This window comes from Rhipicephalus microplus, unplaced genomic scaffold, assembly GCF_043290135.1.
Source record: "Rhipicephalus microplus isolate Deutch F79 unplaced genomic scaffold, USDA_Rmic scaffold_49, whole genome shotgun sequence".
NCBI lineage: Eukaryota > Metazoa > Arthropoda > Arachnida > Ixodida > Ixodidae > Rhipicephalus > Rhipicephalus microplus.
This window is the reverse complement of record NW_027464622.1, coordinates 843,076-862,588: the sequence shown is the minus strand read 5'-3', so window position 1 is coordinate 862,588 and position 19,513 is coordinate 843,076. Positions and strand designations below refer to the sequence as shown.

Below are 19,513 nucleotides of genomic sequence, written 5' to 3'. Positions count from 1 at the left end.
TGCATCCACTGCTAAGCGCCGTTCAGCTGTCAGCTCGTCACGGTGACAGTTGCGGTGCAGCCAGCACTGCTTGTGTTTTCCCAAATAAAACACTTACTGTTGACCTCCTATGGCAAGCCAGAGCGCCACCACTCGATCATCCTGCAGTGTACAGCCACCGCTGTACATCCTTTGTGGTGAAAGGGAAACAGACAGAAAAAGAAAAACAAATGACACGTTGAACGAAAATCAATTGTTGAACGGTGTAAAAGTTGCACGATATATGCGAGCATAAAGACGAATAATAAAGAAACACCAGTCCTACAGTCCCTGCAGAAAACACCATCTTCATATCGAGAATTTAATGAGAAATGTTCACATCATATGGTGTAAATAGTGCTCATGCACGAAATTCATTGAAAAAAAAGTTAACGAGGCAGCTGCAGCTGACGCTATTTTACAGGTTGGGCTGCTGTGCCACCACGTTGGGCTGTTTGCCTTCCTGTTTTGTATCTAGACACAATTAAACGAATAGAACTACGGTAGACGCATACGCAAGGAAACGATTGGGCTGATGCATTCAGTGTTTCATGACTTTATTGTTTCAGGTCGCCATATACAAAAGTAAAGAAACGTTGGCTTAGGCTCCCATAGGTATTCGTAAAATGGTATTTAGGGTATGAGGTGCGCTTGGTGACGCAGCTATGCACACATATAACCTGAAACGTCTCGTATTCGTAAAAACTACGCGCATGCTAGTGTGCACTCGCGCATCTGCGTAGGCCCACACACCTTTCAGTGGGACACAAATCGTCACTGCATGCCTGATTAAGGAAACGTAATTCCGGCGTAAATACGTATCTAGGAACTGCCATGTGTGCGAAGCTTTAGCTGCTGACGCCAGGCACCGACAACAAAATCCAATGTTCAGCCTACAGTATAGCCAACACCAGCCAATAAGTTAGCCAACAGTCCGCCAACATCAGTCAATGTTAGCCAGTGACAGTAGGCATTAGCCGTTGCCGGTATTATGCGTCCAGGGGCTCCTCATTAACGCCTTCCTAATCCTGAAGCTGAAAATTAATTGATCTTATGTATTATATTTCGTCTTGATTACAATTTCATACAATGTTTTCATGTCCTTCACTTCGCTAGCCTTTACCCAACTTTTCTGAGAGGGGGGGGGGGAAGTGCCCCCCTTCTTGCCCCCCATCCACACGGCTGATACGCCTGTGATTCCTTGTGAGTGAATGGATAACAAATGCATCAACGGCATTTGGCGCAGTATAATTAAGCGGCTAGGGCAACCACAATGTCCCCCCATTTTTCCCCCTTCCATAGAAACGTAATGTTGTGTAGTAGATACGCCTCCATTGTCAAGAAGGTCTCTCTTTGGAAAAAAATAAATAATAATCATGTCTACCATGGCACCGCGGACGACTGCCGACTGGCACAAGCACGCACCGAATGCCACGACTGCAGAACCGTAACTGCTCTGCCTCGTTCTTTGCAGATCAAACTGAGCGCCATCGTAACGGCCTTATCGTGAGTGTAGACCACTCGGCATGAAGCGTGGCCCATGCGTATACGTAAACAAACTAGAACGAGTTTGAGGTGGCGATGGTACCCAGCACGAAAACTCGTCGGCGTCTCGTGCACAGTCATGAAATGCTGAACTCGTACACATATCTTCGCCGAAGCGCGCATCGCAACCCCGCTAGCTGCTCTTATTCGCTCTGTACAGCTCACACGAACGCAACCGCGTTGAACTGCGTAAGACATCGGGTTCTTCGCTGCAGGCATCAACAACTACCAGGCGAAGAAAAGATGTGCACGTCTACTGACCAATTGTAGCGCTTCGTCGAATAATCAAGTATGCACGCACACCTATCACGCAACATCGGCAAGATGAAAAGTAAATATATAAGTAACCACTGCACTAACAATTTGAAACACAATCAGGAAGTTTGATAGTAGAGACCTGACACGGCGGGCCAGAGGCATGGAGACACTTGTACACGTCTATAGGTAGCGGCCTGTGCAACCAATTTCATGTGTAGGCGAATTTCTGTGGCATTATAATTTATCTAAGTGGTAATACTTGTTCAAGAAAAGAAGCGCTGCCCCGCCGCGGTGGTCTAGTGGCTAAGGTACCCGGCTGCTGATCCGCAGGTCGCGGGATCAAATCCCGGCTGTGGTGGCTGCATTTCCGATGGAGGCGGAAATGTTGTAGGCCCGTGCGCTCAGATTTGGGTGCACGTTAAGGAACCCCAGGTGGTCGAAATTTCCAGAGTTCTCCCCTACGGCGTCACGGCAAGCTAGTTATACTTTCTGCATATTACCTATGTGGTATACTCTGGGCACTATGCACTTACAGCGTGCACCATTGGTTAGCTCTGTGCGTACACAGGGCGTGCAATGCTCATGCCGCTCCAACGGTTGTCGGTATCCTCCATGTATAGAGCGCCTTGCACGTTCCCCACCACTCACACGCAGCAAAGTATTCAGCTCTGATTACACTGCATACGCTACGCTATACGCGCTACAGCGCGCAAGGTTGAATGTGCCTACGCTTCATGCGCCCGATATGCATGTTTTACCACGTGACCACCGCGTACGCCGCATGATTCGAGCCAGCAGCCGGCTTCCAGTCAAACGATTCGACTTGACTTGGATTCGGATCAGTGTACGTATGGAGGCTCAACAAAGGTTCAGTGCATTGAAGAGCTCGTTGCGAGTGGAACGAGTGAGTAGCGTACACAAAGTTGCTGCGGTATAACGTTATTTTCCGCTGCACGTCATTGATCACTCAGAACAGCGATCTCAAACTCGCTTCAGCTAGTGGGTCGACCTCAATAAACTTAGTCTACCGCAAGTACCGGGACACTAAACAAGGTTGGAGAGAATGGAGTGTGGGTGGGGGCACTTTAAACAAAATGTCAGCGAAGTTGCCGTTTGAAAAGAATTGATGTCGCGTTTCGAGAAACATATCGGTACTTATCTCCAAAATGACTGAAATCTGTATGACGATTTTGAAATTTAAAGTTTTTGTTCAAAAGTTACTTCTTCAGCACGTGATGACAGCATGGTTTACTGCACAAAAAACATGCCCAAGACCACATAGTAATAAAAACTGACAATGGTGTCAAGGCATCGTTGTCTTGGCAGCGTCGTTTATTAGTTATCATTAATATTGCATCTAACTAATATTAACAAGCCCTTAAAATTTACAATTTTTTTCTTTCTTGCTCGGGACCAGTCACATATCTGTGTAGCTCTTGAACATCAAGAAAATAAGAATATGGGACAAGGAGAGTCGTGTGGGGGCTGGGTGTCTGAGATCCCGAGATAGTTGATGCGGGTTCATGATCAAAGGAAACAGCCGTCTCTTTTACTTTCTTTCACCATTCATTGTTCATGCTGCATCGGTCATCTGAAATTCGATATTGACGGCTTTTTCAGTAGCGGCAGGTTTTGTTTTCCGATATCCGTTAACGTTCCGTCCGAGTTTATTGATTTCTTAGCAATCGACCCGCGGATAGTTGCATAGGTAGCGGGGGCGTGGCTTTGTGAGAGTGAATGACGAAAGGCGAGAGAGAGAATGTAAAAAAAAAAAAGTCGGAATAACAGCGCTCGGAGTGGACGTCCACGTATACACTTGGCTTAGCTGCAATATCGGCGAGGCTGTAGTGCGGAGATTGCTTGATTCGAACGGCGTGAAGAACTGGCAGCTGCAGATTAGCCTGCCGGCCGCTGGTAATTATTTCGTGCTTAACGACGCGGTCTCCCGCGCGGGAATTGAGACGGATCGGAAGAGTCGCGGGAACGGTGGCTTTACTCCTGCGCTTTATATATATATACATTAAAAATCCAGCTGTTGAAGGAAGCACTGTCTTCGAGCGGAAGGACATCTTTACGTCATCAGTCTACACGATAAATGGAGCTCAAGGATGCGAGCGTTCACTTGTTATTATTTCGACGCGTTTCGGAGAATAGCCGCGAATCTCGTCCTTGGTTTAAAAGTCATTATACACGCAGTAGAATGCGGAAAACGGCGAAGGAGAGAGATGAAAAAGGGAGGGGGGAGAGCGCTGATATGGATCAAGGCTTCCTTCTCGAATGAGGAAAGTTCGCCACTTGCCGGGCCGCATGGAAATCAGTGAGTGGGCTCGGATGAGGGAAGTGAAAGGCCAAAGCTGACGTCACCCGCCGGCGATCCATGTCTTCACGCAGCTGATCAAAAGCAAAGCAGAGCGCCAAGGGCGAGGTGATAAGCACCTCTCGTCACGCTTCTATAGAAGAACAGTTGAAAGAAGAGAATGGCGGGGGTGCTGATGCGGTGTTTAGCTTTCCTTCGGCGTTAACATACGGAGTCCGTTAGTTCGTCGCAGCAAAGAACTCGACCTAACTGTAACGCAGGTAAACGAGTAAAAAGTGGGTCATACGAAGGATGGGCCTTCTATATGCGATGCTGCGATGTACGATGCTACACAAGCGTCTCGGCAGGGCTATACATCCGTTTTCTTACGACGAACTGGCTGTCAAAACGTCCTCATATATTACGCCACACAAAGAAATCGGTAATTTCGATGCCAACGCTCCTATGAATGCAGCGCCCTCTGAAGCGAAATCTGAACCACTGGCTCGTGGTCGAAGCGCGCGAAGGGGAAGGGAACTCATCGGAGGAGAGGAGGCTCCTCGCGGTGTCTCAAGAAGGATCGCCGTCCAAGGCAGCTCTGCCGTTGCGGCGGTCGCTCCGCGGATTCGGTCGTTGTCGCGGAGCGTCTCCGGCCGGTGTGCGCATATCGCCCTCTGCGGAGGCGCCGTGCGGGTTTAGTGCAGCGGCGGCCAGCACAACAGGCACGCCGTTCTTGAGGAGCCAACCGGCCGCCGGGGCCTCCATGCAAATGAGTCCGGCCGACCTCGTTCCGCGGTCGTGAGCGCGAGACAGCCGCCGATCGGCCTTGCCCGTGCACCGGCCAAGGCTCTTGCCAAGGCGGCCAAGTGGAACGTGCGCGCTCCGCCACACGGGCGCGCGCATGGCCAAGGGGGCTCTCTGTTTCGCGCCCGCGTGTGTACCTTCGCGACGCCAGGGTGACGGGGCAAATGGCGTCGCGTTTTGCATACAAACACGCGACGCCCCAGTGCCGACGCCGAGTGCGCCACTGGGCTTCTGAGATGGGCGCGCGGTTTCCGCATCTGGCCAGATCGTATCGCCGAGGCACAGCGCACCGCACGCGTGCATGCTGGGATCAAGGCGCTTTCGCCAACGCGCCACCGACAAAAGGTCCGCTGAAGTGGCCACGTGACGGGTCCGTGCAGCTTTGTCCTGGACTTATTCATTGCTAGTGGGAGCGCTGCGGTCGCAGGAGCTTTATTTATACACGGCGAACACTTCGATGATATGATGATAATACGTGGGGTTTAACGTCCCAAAACCTCAATATGATTATGAGAGACGCCGTAGCGGAGGGCTCCGGAAGTTTCGACCACCTGGGCTTCTTTAACGTGCACCCAAATCTGAGCACACGCGCCTACAACATCCATCGGAAATGCAGCCGCCGCAGCCGGGATTCTTTTCCGCGACCTGCGGGTCAGCAGCCGGGTACTTTAGACACTAGACCACCGCGGCGGGTCAACGGCGAACACTTCGAGACAAAGCGTCTCCTTTTATCCGTTCTTTTGCAAAGCCATGAATTGAAATACTCAGGAGTCAGGAAACTAATTGAGGTGGCGTTGACTGTTCGCGCGAGCATGATGCAAGAACGCTGAAGAAAAATAGGTTTATCTATTTAAGGCTTTCGTCTTCTTCGCAATGATGAACGAGTGAACAACGTGAGCCGTACGGTTTACGATTCAAGCGCGGTACACATAAGGTGTCGCGATGTCTTTTATTATTATTATTATTATTATTATTATTATTATTATTATTATTATTATTATTATTATTATTATTATTATAAGCCACTGAGAGACTACGAAAAACTGATGTCAATATCCCGATTCGGTGACATAATGAAGCGAGGTATAAGGTAGAGCGACGAGTGGTTAAGCAAGTGACAAGCCCCCATTAGCAGTCATAAAATACGAGGCGAAAAGCTCCTTAGCATTGTTACCTGTACGTTCAGGTATGGCGCTAAACGTCACATGATTCCTTTGTGTAACATATCTCTTTCTAACTTTCATACTCTTGTCTTTTTCTATTCTTTTTTAACTGTGAAACAAAAGACTGCACAAAGCTGGCATATATACAAATAACAGGGCGGCTAGCACGCGCGAGTTCATGTTTCATGCTGCATATTGCCGAATAGCGCGCTAGCTTGGAACCACCGCTGGATGCCCCGCGAATTCGTTGGCGGTGAGGAAGGCTAGACGAAGACGGCCGGATTGATAGGATGTCATGTACGCGGACACTGCATGCTGAAAGGAGCTTCAGCGAGTCCACAATCTGCTATCTGTATGCCATCTCAGAGTGCGAGGCCACAGGAAAGAGTACATAGGTTTACACCACAACCACGACGAATAGCGCGTAAGCGAACTACAGAATGACAGATAGAGAAGGAGAGGGTAATTGGCGAAAGTGATGGCTTTAAAAACTGAACTGACTGTTAGTCTTGAGTGTGAACACATGCGTTCAAAGAGGAACGCTAATATTGAACGATACACAGGATGCCCAATGAAAATCAGCACTATGTGAGACTAGTTATTCAGGGAGAGAGTTACTGCTATACATGTACAGACATTGAGCGTGAAGTCTCGCAGCTTCTCGCAATGCTGAAGCCCAAACACTACGGCCGCATCGACGTCAATGCACGGTATGATCACGGGTGAATCCCTTTTCGCTTTGTTGTTGTTGTTTTGTTTTTCACCGGATTATATCGCTGTTGGGTTATTGATTCCACGTAATGTCCAACAAACCATTGCTGTTTGACCTTTTGAGTTTCTTTCAAAATTTTATATATTGTTGCCTGATTAGTGAAAAGAAGAGACCCGCAATTGGTTTTGCTGGGAAATTTTTTTTCGAACCACAGTAAATCAATAACGAAGAGGAGGTGGAGTGCCACGCCTACCTGCTCTGCTGTTTTCTTCGACTTTTGCTGTGAATTACACAAAAGATATTAAAGCTACGAATCTCAAATTTGTTTAGGTAAATATAGGCGCACTTGTGTTTACGTTCAATTACACTTCGATTCTCTGCGTAGCGCAGATTTTTGTGTAGAAATTCTCAAACTTTTCAAATCTCGCAGGCTTTTATTTCAAAAAGGGCTTATGACAGAGTGCACATGGCAAAAAATTTCGCACTACTTTATCACCATGCTTAGTGATAAAACTGCGAAAGCCTATATTGATAAACTTTTCAATAAAAAGATGTAATCGCGCCCACTTCAATTACAGAGCATGCAGAGAAACTACTGACAACGATTAAAAAAGCATTTTTGATATATTTTAATCCTTCCCTACTGATTCTCCTGCACACAATATTTCACAATCAATAAAAACATGTTGCGTAATGTGGTTTCACTTGCAGTTACAATCCCGCAAAAAAATACCCTTGCGCAAGTATATGCAATTGTAAATTGGACTTCCTGCCTGCTAAGTATGCCTATACTTCAGTTTCTTAAAAGAGAAGCAGCACGGATATAGCCGCCGACTGCACTGAGGACACCAATTTTGAAATTATTTGCTTATGGGACGGTTGCCTTCACCAAATTCTTCACATCTTCACCAACCTCTAATGTGTTCTCTGTTATTCCCGAGGCTTATACGAAGAAGCCAACGGTAATTTTTCTCGTGATGCATTGCTCACTTTGATACGCAAAACCACTCGTTTTTTATGACGTTATGTACTGCGCGTTTCGTCAATACGCACCGGTCACATCTATGGGTTTGCAAAAATCCAGACCAACACGTGTGGCCTTGGCTCCCAACGAAAGCAGAGGAATTGTCCTAAAGCCTATTTTTCTGTATTGTAAGATACTTAAACCGACAATAAATTGGTGTAAATGCCTCTGAGCTTCGTTCGCTTTGGACCATGTACGTTTCTTGAGATCAAAAAGGCTCGCCTGGATGTGTGTCTGATATAGGTACGTGTCGGCTTGGCTTCTCGTTGCCCATCTGCTTATCTCGTCTTTGTGTTTGACCGCTCTGCTGCGTGAACGTAAATGAGCCAACAGGACGATATTTCGGTTAACGTTTTCCCGCTCCGACCTCTTTCTTTTTTTTTTCTTTTTCAAGTTCTACCCGCATGTTCCTCTTTCCATGGACCCGCAAGTGGAGCCCGTCCTTATGTAACGTATATGCCCCACTTGTGCACAATGTCGAGCGGTCACTGTCTATTTGTCTAGGACTTGTAACCGAGCAGTAATGGAACTGAGGGGCGGATGCAACTGCACCTGTTTTTTTTTTTTTTTCGCTCATTGGGAAACACGATGTGTGTTCCAAATGTCACGGCTCAGTTCCCACTCCGCGCAAGGGCACACCTCGCTCGGACTCAAAAAAGAAAAAAAAAAGGGATTGGCGTGACAATGGCAATGGCCGCATCGCGGAACGAGCCGCGGCGCAGATCGCCAATACGCGGTCACAGGGGCGACCGACAGGGACGCTCGTGTAGCCTCACATCCCCGGCGGCGCACAATTAAAGGCCCTGGTCGCCACAATGGCGAAGGTCCGTCCACACGCGCTCTTTGTCGAACCGCGCCGCTTCCGCCGCTGTATATATCCGCGCTGCCTTGACCATGGCGCAAATACTTTGGCACTTGGCTCGGGCTGCCTGGCGGGATCACGGTTGGCACGGAGCGATAGGCATCGCCAGGCAATGCGCGGCGCAAGGTGGCGGCTGCTGTAGCCTCGGGCGAATGCCTGCTGCCACCAACGGGCTGACCTTAGCGTCTCGCACACAGACGAAGGTGAAACGATGTGCGCTCCGTGAGCGCGCCTCCGAGAGAACAATGAGCAGACGTCGACGCAGAGGTGGCGGCGGCGAATACGCAATGCGCGTACTCCTTCGTCGAACTCGGCATGCGCGGCACGTTCCGAAGACAATAATGACTGTCGTCGCGCAGCTCGAATGAGGACACAAATGGGGATGGGCAGCTGCGAAGGTGATACCGCGGTTTTTTGGTGATTGGTAAATTAGCTCCACCGCACAGACACCATCTGAGGATGTGAGTCAGAAAGAGTTGTGCTGCTGAGACAAAAGGAAGACCAGTGCGAAAAAAAAAAAAGCTGCTTTTCTTTTCCTCTTACTCTTCTACTGCCCCTCCGCACCACCGTGCTGGTCTAGTAGCTAAGGTACTCGACGGCTGACCCGCAGGTCGCGGGATCGAATCCCGGCTTCGCCGGCTGCATTTCCGATGAAGGCGGAAATGTTGTAGGCCTGTGTGCTCAGATTTGTGTGCATGTTAAAGAACCCCAGATGGTCGAAGTTTCCGGAGCCCTCCACTACGGCGTCTCTCATAATCATATGGTGGGTTTGGGACGTTCAACCCCACATATCAACAATCACCTACTGCCCGTCCACCGATCCTTTCTCCTTCCTTTTTTTTTTTTTTGCTTAGTCTAGATGAACGCGGCAGTCTGTGCAATTTTTTTGCCCAGGTTTGCGTCGTAACACCGCTTTGAATTCAACAATCTACACAATGAAACTTAATAAACTGACGCCCTATTGACATTTATGTATTGTTGGGCCTGATTCCAGGCAAATTGTCATGGTATAATTTCGGTAACTTCTGCATCGCTGCGTATCGTGTGGCAAGTCCGAAGCAGCATCGCTTTTGTGGGCCAAAAAAGACGACGTTTGATGGGACTCATCCCTTAATGCGCAACGACAGATCCTGTGGCACGAGACTACACGGCTTGCGACGAAATACAAGAAGGTGGCGCGTTATCTCATTTTTGACCCTACACGCACTTTATAATGAGGGAAATGAGTCTGTGTTCTTGTGTACTCGCGTACAACCTACAAATCTCACTGAAATTCATTTTTCATGATACACAGCGTACGTCGGAAAAGCAATATAGTCAGCACAACAAACTTGAGAAATTTCTTCTGATAGTAACATCCATTAACCGTGAGGCTGGAGGCCCTAACTGACAGTTTTGATTTGATTGATTGATATGTGGGGTTTAACGTCCCAAAACCACCGTATGATTATGAGAGACGCCGTAATGGAGGCCTCCGGAAATTTCGACCACCTGGGATTCTTTAACGTGCACCCAAATCTGAGCACACGGGCCTACATTTCCGCCTCCATCAAAAATGCAGCCTCCGCAGCCGAGATTCCATCCCTCGACCTGGGGGTCAGCAGCCGAGTACCATGCCTACTAAACCACCGCGGCGGGGCTTGATGTATGTGCTGCAAAACTATTTAGGACAGGGAGGTTATCCTGAAAGATAGACATCTATTTTGCTACCTTGCACTGCGGCTGGGGGGCAGAGAGGTAAGGAAGAAAAAATGAGAGAGAGAGAAAGAAACCCACACACGTGGGAGTGTCACTTGTTCGAAAAAGAAGGTTGCTCGATTAAACTTCAGCGACGCCTCGGTCGCTTTCAGGTGCGAAGCTCGAAAGTTCGGATGTTCTTTCGAAGGTCGATTGCGCGGAAAGCAACTGGTCGTCGAGGCGTGATGATGGCACCATTTTCCGCGAAAGCCAACGTATGAATATGCGAACGACATTAGTGACCCCCCCCCCCCCCTTTTCCAAGGCGATAATAACGGTCACGAACATTATTTTGCTTAACCCAGTGGTCCTTAGCTGCCTCCGGGGATTGGGATATGAAAATAGTTTTTAGTGGATAGTATTAGTATTCCTGTTATACAGGGTAACGGGAACGAATCAACAACCTTACAACGTACCGCTGCCCTCCGAGCATAGCATAAATAACAAGCTCGCCTCCGTCGTGAGAGGAATGCCGTCCGCGGTGAACCATACGCGCAACGTTGGCAACGCTTTCGTCCCGCCGCAATTCCGCAATCGCTGCGTGCAAGGGCCTCGGCGCGCGCTTCCTTGGCCGAGCCGCGCGTTGCCAAGCCGAGCCCGCGAAGACGGCATCCGGTGTTTGCAAACAGCCTCCGTCGCGGTGGATGCCGTCGCGGCAGCGAGCAGCCCTCGTTTGTTGCACGCTACGCGAACGGACGGTCAGCGTTGGCAAAAGCTCGCGGGCGCTGCCACTAATTTCACACGCTGAGCCTGCCGATCCTCGGTGTCGAGATTAGGCGACTGTCGTCGCATATTCATTCAATCCATGTTGCAAATGAACGGAGATTAACGAGAACAGCTTTCTCCGCCGCTGCTGAGCGCACGTGTACTAGGGCAACCAGCAATTGCGCGGTTTTATGGCCGTTTCTTTGGTCTCGTGCTCGAAGAGCGCGTCTTCGAAACGCTAGAGTACTGCGAACGTTACCGGCCAGTCATAGACTGTCAAAGTTTCTACCGCAGCACAAAGTGAGTGTGTGGGGCCTATTTCACGCCCCTCCTTGACCTCCGTGCTTATGGTCGAGTGTTAAAGTCGAACATACGTTGAAGGAATCGGCAAGGAGCGGCGGCAAGCATACCTTCAACCGACTGGAGACTGCCATGGAGACAATATTAAAAGGTAGCTATGCGCTATCGTTCATAGCCGCCTATATTATCACTGTACAAAAGAAATGGGTGATTTCTGAACCCGCCTTCGTATTTGAGTCATATTTCTTATCATTATCAAAAATCTTTCATGGAATGAGAAATTCATTATGTTTCCGCTTATTTTGGTCTTATTTTGTGAAAATATTTGCTTGTTTGCTCGGAAGCATCTGGCAACACTGGCAGAAGAGTGCAAAGCAGAAGGGGGGCATCCAGCAGCGATTAGTGCAGGCACCGTTTCTTTCAAGCTGCCTCCGTAGAAAAAGTATTCGAAATTCCGGAAGCAGGAAAAGCGCAGCCTCCCTCTCAACTGATAGTATCCTCCCTTCCTCCGTGCAGATTGCAAGCTGCAGTTCACCTGTAGCTCGGTGAACCACGCACCGGAGAGCCGTTGTACTGAACCGGTTCACCTAAAGGGAGATTCTAGTGAAACAATGGCTTAGTTTATATTGATAAACTGTACTCCGAGAACTCTAACGTCGTAAGCTTCACGATCATATTCTCATCATTAGAGAAGAAAATCGCGGTTCAAGTTTCGTTTCTAAATTTCGCGCCGACATCACCGCGCGTGGCGTCACCGATTTCATAGCGTATTTTCCCTAATTTCGCCACATTGGCTCGACAAAATTTTGTGAGACTTCGTATGTTACGTCTATCGCCCCCACAGATGATAATGTACTACATTTTTACCGATTAAGAGCCACGTAGGACATATCTGTCGAAATCTATGCCGCCATGCAGTATGGTGTAAGAATCTCAAGGTGGCGTCTCCAGCCGCATTTTCTTTTAGTGCGTTCGCTCTTTTGTCAAGCGCCGTCTCGGGGTTAAGAGTCTATAGCGTTTTCGGGATAGCGTATTGCTCACTATTATTACGCAGAAAATACTTTATTTTTCTTTAGCGTCCCCTTTGAATGAGCTGAACCATTCGCAGCCACTCACTGCGGTGTTTTGCCAATCTCCGCATTGCTGTCCCTTTTTTTTCTTTTTTTTAACCCCCACTGAGGGCGCTGTGCACTGGCATCTGATGATAATTTCTCGTGATAACTTCAGGCGGTTTAAACGATGTCTTAAATGAAGATACAGCAGGACTAGCAACCACACTGGCGAAAGGCATCGAGGACATACGCGCCACTTCTCCTCAGGTACGATACCGGAGGTACCGGTGCGTGACGGAAACCTGCAAAGAGCGGTTGTCAACGCAAACCAAGAGATATGGCAGATGAGTCGAGAGAAAGGCTTTGAGGTGGTGGACATAAACAGAGAGGTGCATAGGTGGGGTGGTTTTAAACGAGACAGAATTCACTTAGATGGACGGCTAGGTCATGAGGTAGGTTGGCGACTTGCAGGACGCGCAGTAGCTTTTTTTGGCGGCAAGCGGACCCTTCGGAGTGCAGGATAGCTAGTAACGAGGAAAACAACCAGGGAGACTCTTCGACAGGTGGTATGGACAGATACGATTCCAAAATGGCACCAGTATCTAAGATATAGGTAGAGTCCGGGGCAGAAATAGACGTAGCCACGAGCGCCGAACCAATTCATACATAGGGTATACTAACATGCGTGGCGGTAGGAACAGGCTGAAGTGGGAAGAGATAGAAGAACAGTTAAGAGAAGAGAGGCCGATGGTATACGGTTTAGTAGAAACACACCTCAGGGACATGGAACAACCTCCTAACAATGTGGACTACGCGTGGGAATATTGTAATAGAACAGAAGGCAGCAGGAAGGGAGGTGGTATTGGGGCATTCATTCATAAAAGTACGGACTAGCAAAGGGTCAAGCAGGAGTGCAAGGAACATTTATGGCTAAAAGGGAAAGTGGCAGGGCAAATGACACTCCTTGGTTTCGTGTACTTGTGGACGGGAGCAAAGGCCAGAGAGGAAAACCAGGCAATGGTAGAGTGTATATCAAAGGACATTCAGGAGTTAGGAAGAGAGTCCGAGATAGTTATACTAGGAGATATGAATGTGCACATGGAAGATATAGATTGGTATACCGACCCGACAGGCAAAATGATCATGGATATGTGTGAAAGGCTTGATTTGATCATTTGCAACAGTACCGAGAAGTGTGAGGGGCAAATAACATGGGAGGTAGGAAGGCTGCAGTCGACGATAAATTACGCACTGATGTCACATAGGATGCATGATAAGCTCAGGGTAATGCACATAGATGAAGGTGGCTCCAGAAGTCTGGGTAGCGATCACAAACGTATCAAGCTAAGTTTTGGAAGAGCAGTGAAAGTGGGAAGGAGACAAGATGAGCAACTACAGGAAAATTTTTATTCAGAAAGGCAAATTGAAATAGCCACTAAACAAATATAGAAAGTAATCACTGAGGATAATAAAACAGTGTGGACATACACGAATCTAATTAGACTGGTCGAGCTAGGGCTTGATAAGGCACGTGACAAGTCACCCCGGAAAAGAAGACACAAACCCAAAAGTTGGTAGGATGAGGAAATTAAGAGAGCCATAGCAAAACGTCAGGAAGCCTCTAGGGAACACATGCTATAAGCAGCGGGGTGAACCGACAGATGATGTTGAAAGAAAATGGGAAATCTTTCTAAGCTGTAGAACGGATGCATCTCTTCTGATCAATGAAAAAATTAGAAGAAAGGGAGCTCAGTGGCTGGCAGAAGTACATAAAAACATAGAAAGGCAGCTGCAAAATTTTGGAACCATATAAACTCCCTAAGAAATGAGACGAGCCTAGAGCAGAGGTATAGGTCCGAAGTCTAAGACATTAGGTCCGAAGTCTAAGCAGGCTTTGAGAGAGGCAGTGAACAAAATAATAATCGATGGAGAAGTTCTCCATGGATGGAAACTTAGCACTATGAGCATGATCTATAAAGGAAAAGGGGAAAAAGCTGACATAAGCAACTACCGTCCTAAAGCAGTGACATCAGTGGTCTACAGGCTGGCGATGCAGATTATAAAGGAAATACTGCAGGCATGGATAGAGGATTAGGGAGTGCTAGGAGAACTGCAGAATGGGTTTCGGAAACACAGGAGGTTGGAAGACAATCTGTTCTCACTGACGCAGTGCATCGAAATAGCAGAAAAGAAACACAGGCCCCTGTGGCTAGCATTTTGTGGTATCAAGGGAGCGTACGATAGCGTCGTTCAAGAGGAAGTATGGGGAATACTAGACACACTAGGCGTGGAAGATGTAGTCACTAATCTTTTAAAAAGATATCTATAAAGGTAACAAGGTAATTATAAAGTGGGAAAAACAGGTATCCAAGCCTGCAGAGGTAAAACGGGGGCTCAGGCAGGGGTGTCCCCTGTCAACCTTATTATTCATGATGTACCTACAAGGATTAGAGGCGAAATTAGAAGGAAGTCGACACGGCTTCAACCTCTCTTTCGTCAAACAAGGAAAACTCATTGAACAGGCACTACCAGCATTGATGTACGCAGATGATATAGTGCTAATGGGCGACAAGGAAGATTTGCAGAGATTGATGGCCATCTGCGGTAATGAGGGAGATATGTTAGATTTCAGATTCAGTAAGAAAAAATTAGCAGTCATGATTTTTAATGACAATGAAGGTAGTGAGAATAGAATACAGGAGGTCATGCTAGAGATAACAGATAAATACAAATATCTGGGCGTATGGGTAAGCAACGGGGCCGAGTACCTAAGGGAACACGAAAGATACGTGACGACTAAAGGTAACAGGAATGCAGCGGTAATGAAAAACAGGGCACTGTGGAATTACAATAGGTATGATGTTATGAGAGGAATATGGAAAGGGGCCATGGTTCCTGGTCTGACTTTCGGCAATGTGGTCTTGTGCATGAGATCAGAAGTTCAAGTAAGATTAGAAAATAAGCAACGTGGAATAGGTAGGCTTGACTTAGGAGCTCAAGTAAGATTAGAAAATAAGCAACGTGGAATAGGTAGGCTTGACTTAGGAGCTCACGGGAATACACCAAATCAGGGAGTACAACGTGATATGGGATGGACATCACTTGAGGTCAGGGAAGCTAGCAGTAAGATAAAATTTGAGAAGCTATTGAGAGAAATGGGGGAGGAGCGTTGGGCTAGGAAGGTATTTAGCTACTTGTACATGAAGAATGTCGATACAAAATGGAGGAAGCGAACCAAAAAATTGACTGGTAAATACTTAGAAAACAGCAGGGGGCCAAACCAAAAAGAATTATCGGTTAAGAGGAAGGTGAAGGAATCTGAGACCGATATGTGGAGAATTGGCATGATTAAGAAGTCCGCACTAGAGATCTATCGAACTTTTAAGCAGGAAATTGCCAAGGAATGGATCTATGGTAATACTCGGGGTAGTTCCCTACTGTTTGAGGCCAGGACGGGAATATTGCGAACCAAGACATATCGGGCCAAATACGAAGTAGACACGGTATGCAGTGCGTGTGGAGAGGAAGAAGAAACTGCCGAACACTTGATAATGTTCGCTTCGCCCTATAGTTCAGGATGATGGCGCAGAGTTTTTCAAAGCACTGGGGTTTAGGGACAGGGAGGGGAAAATAGACTTTAAGCGGGTAGAATTAACTAGAAGTAGGTTATCTGATTAGTGGCGAAAGTCAAGGCACGAGTGAAAATTAAACCGTTCACTACAAAGTACGAATCCTCAACCTCACTATTTTAACGAAAACAAAAATAAATCTATTTTTTGGTTCATCCACTCGATCTGAAGTACAGCCATATCCATCCTTCCATGTTGCATCTCAACAATGGTGGGAGATGCCATACGCTGTCCCTCTCTACGGCCACGATCAACTATTTTTGTGAACACAAGTAATGATTTTGAGCACGTCATGTGCTCCACTATGGGAGAGCGCTACAGGCCGTCCCTAAATGCGTGTGTTAACGATTTAGAGTACTTAGTACTCTACTATGGGAGAGCAGAAAGCCGTCCCTAAAGACCACCCGTGGTTCCTTGTGAGTGTTTCCTACAATCGTTGCCCTATCGACTACTTTAACAACAACTTATTCCAAAAAGACCTCCATGCCAAACCTGGTGAGAACAAAAAGTTTTGCTTGTTATTGGAAAAGAATATTCACAGCCTAAAAAAAAGCAAGACACCACAAGAAAGCACACTTTGTTTAAACTTTATCTCTTATCCAAACACATTGTTTTAATCTTTGATTTTCTCAGTTCATGCTAAAAACAGACCCTCGAGTATGTTGTCTCTATAGGCCCTCAAGTTTGCGCAGCGCCGTCCGCGGCCCTAGCGGAGAGACGACAAATCTCCAGTATCACGGCTGGGCCGTGCTTGGTTGGTCGCGCACGTAAAATGTGTTTCTTTGGGGTTCAATTTCGAGTTTTTGACGTCATCCTAGAAAGCAGGCACTCCTGCTGCATTGTAAGCTGCTACCAAAAAACTTAAATACGACGATCTGAAAACTGCCCGTTAAATTCTACCGTTGCCATTGTAAGCAGAGTGAGCAGCAAAGGCGTCAAGAGTAGATTATGGCAGTTCACCACCCTAAGCGATAGTTCCGCAGTCTTGTCGCTTTGAACAATGTTTTGTCGTAGATAGTCGAACTATTGACGGAGAGAAAAGTGATGGCTGGACTCATTTTAAGGGGAAGTTCATTTGTGAACTGAAGCTGCAGAAAATATACAGCTGCTGTACGTCTCGAGATTGCACGCTGATTTCGGGGTCAACCGCTTGTGTTGTGACAGCGGCGGAGCTTATTAGCTTAATACATCACAGTTTGCAAACCGTTGGGTGAGCTCTGCAACTGTTTTGTTGACCTAATGGCTGTATACTTCCCGTCGCCACTGAATGTAAACAGATTTAGGCGGCGTTTTTCCACTGATCCTTCCAAAGAACAAACGGCGATTACTTAGAAGGCTGAGATGTTCCGCTGCTAGCATCGAGGTCGTGAGTTTGATTCCCGCATATGGCAGCTGCATTAAATTGGAACGAATGTAGTAACAGAGATTTAGGCTAAAAATTATAAATCCGCTCAATCCTTGTGCGGTTCCACAATAATCCTCATATAAGACCTCACCAGCCATCGGAACAACGTGCACAGAGAGGCCAATCTATTTCGCACTCTACATCGGTGCTGGGGTGCATGATATGCAACAGGCTTCATCTTCGATTGACGGGTGACAGTAACGGAACCATGTAATGCCAGAGAATAAAATGAGCAAATATTCATCCCCGCCATTCTAAGAACATGGCGTCCTTGTGAAAAGCGAGATTCGATTTCACGGGAGCGCGTTGAAGTGGCGATCGCGGTATCTCCGGAACAGGAGCTGCACTTGATGGCGGGCTGGTCGAAAGGAGCGACGACGGCGGAGGACGAACGGGGGAGTCGCACGAGAGGCGCGCGTGCGCGATCGTCGCTCGTGGCCTCCGTGCTCGCGACAGCTCCGACGCCCGCGAAGATAATGAGCCGCCCCGAAAGCGACACTGAAGCGCGCGGCGGCCAGCTTTCGCCTCCTGAAAATGGGTCACGGCGCAGGGAGGAAGCGCGAGAAGGCTTGGCAGCGAGTGAGATGCTTTCGCGGAAGCCCGGCCGGCATATCGCTGTCCCAGGCCGCTGAGTCAGTCACCGCCGCCGGTCACTGGGTGCGTCGGGCTAGCAGCCCACGCCGGGTAGCCTTTATACCGCTCTGGGAAGAAGCTTCCCGGAGCGCCAGAACCTTGTGCCGTGACATGAGCGACACCTACGCGCGCGGGCTGCTGACGTCAACTCCGGCGGCACGCAGACCTCCGACGAAAGGCAAGGATGTCGAAAGCGGTTCACGTGATGGAAGCACGCAAATGGTTTGAATGAGCTCTTCACCCCTGAAATATTTCCGAACCAAGGGCACTGAAATGGAACTTCAGCGCGAGCAAGCACGAAGGCTTTATTAAATACTTCTACGTAGGGCTGCCCGCATTTAATTAAGAACGACGCATTAGCCAGTCGGGAGAGCACTCAGCATCTCAACCCCCGCTTCTTGCCCCGTTACGTCACATAATAGTGAGAGAGCCATACGCTGTCCCTCTCTACAGCTGCGATCAACTATTTTTGCGAACAAGAAGATTTTGAGCACGTAATGTGCTCTACTATGGGAGAGCGCTACAGGCCGTCCCTTAATGCCATCCGTATGTGTTTAGAAAAAAGTAGTTAACGATTTAGAGTATTAGACTCAGCATCTCAACCCCCGCTTCTTGCCCCGTTACGTCACATAATAGTGAGAGAGCCATACGCTGTCCCTCTCTACAGCTGCGATCAACTATTTTTGCGAACAAGAAGATTTTGAGCACGTAATGTGCTCTACTATGGGAGAGCGCTACAGGCCGTCCCTTAATGCCATCCGTATGTGTTTAGAAAAAGTAGTTAACGATTTAGAGTATTAGGTACTCTACTATGGGAGAGCATAGTGCCGTCCCGTCGACCGACATATTCTATTTATATATTGTTACACTGCTCCAAGTAGGCACCCTATTGACCACTTTAACGACAACTTATTTGGAAAAAACCTCCACAACGAACCAAGTTTGAAGAAAAACTTTTGCTTTTTATTTGGAAAGATTATTCATAACCTAAAAAAAGCGAGATACTGCAAGAAAGCACACGTTGTTTAAACCTCATCTTTTATCCAAACACATTGTTTACATCTCTGATTTTCTCAGTCATGCTAAAAACAGACCCTCAAGTATGTTGTCTCTATGGCATTCTAGTCCCTCCAGTTTGCGCAGCGCTGTCCGCAGCCCTAGCGGAGAGACGACGTGCTGTGTTTTTTTTTTTTTTTTTCTGTGGTTGTCGCCGACAGCTGGTATTTAGAATAGAATAGGATAGACTGCTGGAGAGGTCGGCAGGATATGTGCTCACATGATAATACGGGTAGCAGTAATGCAAGTAAAAAAAAAACTTTTTAAAAAGACCAAATTATCAGGGTGAGTGCGAGCGATTGATAGTTCCTTTA

The 19,513-nt window shown here is 47.7% G+C and overlaps 1 protein-coding gene across 2 annotated transcripts in view; it reads left to right on the top strand.

Annotated features, from left to right (window-relative positions):
* Window positions 1-19,513, top strand: part of LOC119187099 (nuclear hormone receptor 4) — a 185,300-nt gene that overhangs the window by 41,786 nt on the left and 124,001 nt on the right. The gene's annotated exons all lie outside the window — the stretch shown is intronic.